Below are 4,537 nucleotides of genomic sequence, written 5' to 3' on the forward strand. Positions count from 1 at the left end.
CCACCTGCTGGCAGTTTGTTTCATTTTAAAAGTATCTTTTCAGTTATTTAAATCATTTAATATTTCTATATTCAAAATTTTATATTTAAAACATTAATCTCATCATAAATTTATGGATTTAATTGCACTCATGCCACCGCTGAGCCTCATGAAATGTCTGAAAGTACACCAAGCCACTTCTGTGTTCTTTTGTGCCACCTCTACAAATCAATTTTGTTAATACTGATTTCATTTGATTGGTAACTTATATTTCTTATTCTACTTGTTCTTATTATGTCGTTTTAATTACAGTTTTTAAAAAGCTTATAAAATATAATTTTTTTAAAGAATTTGACAAAAGATGACATACTTTTAATAAAGATAGAAAAATGCCATTACAAAGGTAAAAAATAAAATCAGTGACTTGCCGCCACCTACTGGTAGTTTTAGTTTAATTTTTAAAGTATCTTTTCAGTTATTTAAATCATTTAATATTTCTATATTCAAAATTTTATATTTAAAACATTAATCTCATCATAAATTTATGGATTTAATTGCACTCATGCCACCGCTGAGCCTCATGAAATGTCTGAAAGTACACCAAGCCACTTCTGTGTTCTTTTGTGCCACCTCTACAAATCAATTTTGTTAATACTGATTTCATTTGATTGGTAACTTATATTTCTTATTCTACTTGTTCTTATTATGTCGTTTTAATTACAGTTTTTAAAAAGCTTATAAAATATAATTTTTTTAAGAATTTGACAAAAGATGACATACTTTTAATAAAGTTAGAGGAGTCAAATATCACCTCGTAATGGGAAGGCCACTTTTTGATAAAATTTTGGATCATTGATTAGAAGGTGCTCCTAAAATTTTGAACGTGCGCCTACATTTTTTAAGTGCTCCTAAAAAGAAAAGTAAGCGTAGAGCCCTGCATCATATAATGAAATGAGCTGCATCGAACTATAGAGCTGTTTAATTAAACTGCAGTCTTTTATTTGATTATTGCACTAAGCTATATTGCGATTATCTTTCAGTCACATTTTTCTTTTTTTTTTCTTTTACATTCAATATAATTAATTATTAGCTTTTCATCAACTCACGAACCTCCAGGGTTACATAAACCCCCATTTAGCAAACCCTGGACTATGTATGAAGAAACAGCATTAGGTTTAGCCACCTATTCTCTCGTCACGCAGAGCAGGCTGCACTTTCAAAAACGTGTGAGATAATGAATTGCAGATGGCAGGTAAAGCAAATGAATCAATCAATGCAGCACAGCAGGAGGAGGTTTCTCTCAATCGGTGACTCTCTTGAGAGAAAAGCTCCTGCTTCTGTTTCACCTAATGTGCCCTCTTGCTAAGGGCAGCGAAGGGAGGAAAGAGAGTGAAGGGGGGAAGAAGATAGACTGAAAGGAGAGAGCGAGAGAATAGAGGATGGGTTTAAGACAGGGATTGGCAGCACGGTTGTAAGATCACTGCCACCAAGTGGAATGCAGATACCTCCGGCACTCTCTGGGATTCACTCTGGTAAATATAATCCCAGCTCACTGCTCTAACCTCCCAGTGTCCTACTTCCAGCTGTCTGGGATTTAATGCTTCTCAGACCAATAGTGCAATTAACCTTTAAATCCCCTCAGCTGTCCAGAAATCTCCCAACACTGATTCCGTTTTGACTACGAATGACAAAATAAGTGTTTTGTTTTTAGTTTGCGTAGCTTTTTGGAGATTTGTGGCTATAGCATTGCTGGTGTAGTTCTAAAAGTTGACTATACCAATATACAGATTTCATTTTTGTGACGTAAACTAAAACTTATTTGATATGCTCTGGCCCAACTTCCTGTTTCGACAGGAAATGCATCAAATAGACTAAAAAAAAAGTGCACATCAAGCTCTTTTAAAGTGGCCCTTAAAACTGAAACAGGATGAACTTGACATTTAAGTTGTTTTCTTATATATTGTGTAAATAATGTACTGTATCTCATGGGCTGCCGTGTTTTGATTGTGAGAATGATGGAAGATTATAAAAATGTTCCCGCTATGATTTTCATTTGCATTTCTACCATATAATTATGACTCATTGCTCATTTTATTTTAATAACACCTGTAGGAATATCATGTCTGGCCTCTTTAAAATAGCTATTGTGTGTGTGGGTTTTTTTCCCCCTGAAATTAAGTAGAAGGTTTAATTTATAATAGTTTAATTCATGGCACACAATGTAATCCTGGTCTAAAATGAACAAAAAGGGATTTTCAGAGACGTATGACATTCATTAGTGAAAAGCACCACAGGACTGAGCCAAATCGGAGTCTGCCCTCTGGGGGAATTTGCTTTTATGCTACAACATTTTAAAATATATTAAAATAGAAAACATTTATTTAATTTAGAATATTATTTCATAATATTATTGTTTTTACTATCATTTTGAGCAAATGAATGCAGCCTTGGTGAGCATAAGAGACTTCTTTCAAAAACATAAAAACAAATATTTCCTTTTGAATGGTTTAGTGCATATGGAGTCTTTTATGATTCTCTTTTATGGTGCATGGATTTTCAGAGACGTATGACATTCATTAGTGAAAAGCACCACAGGGCTAAGCCAAATCGGAGTCTGCCCTCTGGGGGAATTTGCTTTTATGCTACAAGGTCACTGTGTGCCAGGAGTGTCAGTCGGTCTGTACGTGAATGAATATTTTAATAGTACAATATCATTTTCCTCAGTAATTTCACACAATGGAATTCCAAAGGATTTCAAGACACTATTCTTGCCTGAGTTATGTCTTAAAGGGATAGTTTGCCCAAAAATGAAAAATGTCATCATTTACTCGCTCTCATGTTGTTCCAAACCTGTACGACTTTGTCTTCCATGAAACAGAAAAGGTATTTTTTCAAGAATATCCTTGCTGATCTTTTCCATATTAAAAAACAACAAAAAGTTAAATAAAGATCAAATGGTAAGTTGGGCTGTGAAGTTCCAAAATGGAACAACTTATATTTGAGATTGAGTCTTTTTTTCTATTTCTATTTCAACTAAATGCTTTTCTTTAAAAAAAAAATAATAAATATATATATATATATATACATATATATATAGCAGCCTTGGTGAGCATAAGAGACTTCTTTCAAAAACATAAAAACAAATATTTCCTTTTGAATGGTTTAGTGCATATGGAGTCTTTTATGATTCTCTTTTATGGTGCATTTTTGTGATTTTTTTAGAACTTAACACACTTTGGTCAACGTTCATGTTTGTTATACGGAAAAGAGCAGCCAGAATATAAAAAAATCATACAAGCTTGAAATTACATGAGCAAACGATGAACTCTCTTATCTGAAAAATACTTATTTTGCCTTATAGGTGCATGTGTCCTCGTGGCTGGACAGGCCTAGATTGTGGAGAGGATGTGAAGGAATGTTCTTCCTCTCCCTGCCTGAACGGAGCACATTGTGTGGAGTCTGACATCCCAGGGGAGTTCTCATGCACCTGCCCGCCCTTCTTTACCGGCCCCCTCTGTGAACGGGCCTACGACCCCTGCGACCTGCGGCATAACTCCTGCCTGCACAACTCTACCTGCCGTGCCAAGTCAGATGGAACCGCCCACTGTGTTTGCCCAGCCGGTGAGATATAGCAACCCAACTGCATCCTACCTACTTACTCACCCACCTGCTGGGTGAGATCTGTCATTCATAGGGCTTTATGTTTACACTTCTGTAGCTTGTTTTAATTCATTTAATTAATTTGCCTTCCATTGAGTTGGTTATTCGGGTAAAATCATACATTTCCTACTGATTACATCTTTGCTAGGTACTTATTTTAGTCCTCATTAAATGGGTTCCCATGGAAAACCTGCAAATATTTTTTATTTGTGACTTCTACTAATGGAAAAGTCATGTTTATAAATGTTCATTTGTGTAGTTAATAGGGGTGTCCCCGACTAAGCATTTACATAGTCGAATCGGAATTTTCGAATCTTGCCGATAGTCGACTGATAGTCGAATCATATGTTTTGGGGGCGGGGTGCAGAATACATTACCAAGAGTCAAGTCATACATTCAACAGTCATAATTACTGACGTTAACACACAGGGAAAAAATGGACGCCTCACATAAAAAATAGTTAACAGTAAACATCAGCGAAACCCTAAGAATTCACAACATTTTTATAATAGTGCTCTCATTATAACGTTACGTATATGACAGTAGTTATTGTTCTGCATTTTTGCTTTGAGCTGCACGCGCTGAAGATGACCAGTAGAATGAAGCATTTGATAGCAGGTTTGTAATCAATGGGATTTAACTCATCATTTATCTCATATAGTATACGCTTTGTTATTTATACAACATAACGTTAATATTGCGACTTATAGGCTATCTGCACAAAATGCCCCAAATGCACGAACGTGTCTGCGCGGCTCTGAATGAACTCCTTTTGTGGACACTTTCTTCACGCAACAATGTGCAGAAACACGGCAACTAAACTCTAAAAATTCACAGCGTTTTATTATAATAGTGTTCTCATTATAATGTTATGTATATGACAGTCCCAGTTATAGTT

The 4,537-nt window shown here is 35.3% G+C and overlaps 1 pseudogene; it reads left to right on the plus strand.

The window, feature by feature from the left end:
• LOC107665563 (protein eyes shut homolog) overlaps positions 1 to 4,537 on the plus strand; it is a 218,051-nt pseudogene that overhangs the window by 80,981 nt on the left and 132,533 nt on the right.

Source organism: Sinocyclocheilus anshuiensis, unplaced genomic scaffold, assembly GCF_001515605.1.
Source record: "Sinocyclocheilus anshuiensis isolate Anshui unplaced genomic scaffold, SAMN03320099.WGS_v1.1 scaffold407, whole genome shotgun sequence".
Classification (NCBI taxonomy): Eukaryota; Metazoa; Chordata; class Actinopteri; order Cypriniformes; family Cyprinidae; genus Sinocyclocheilus; species Sinocyclocheilus anshuiensis.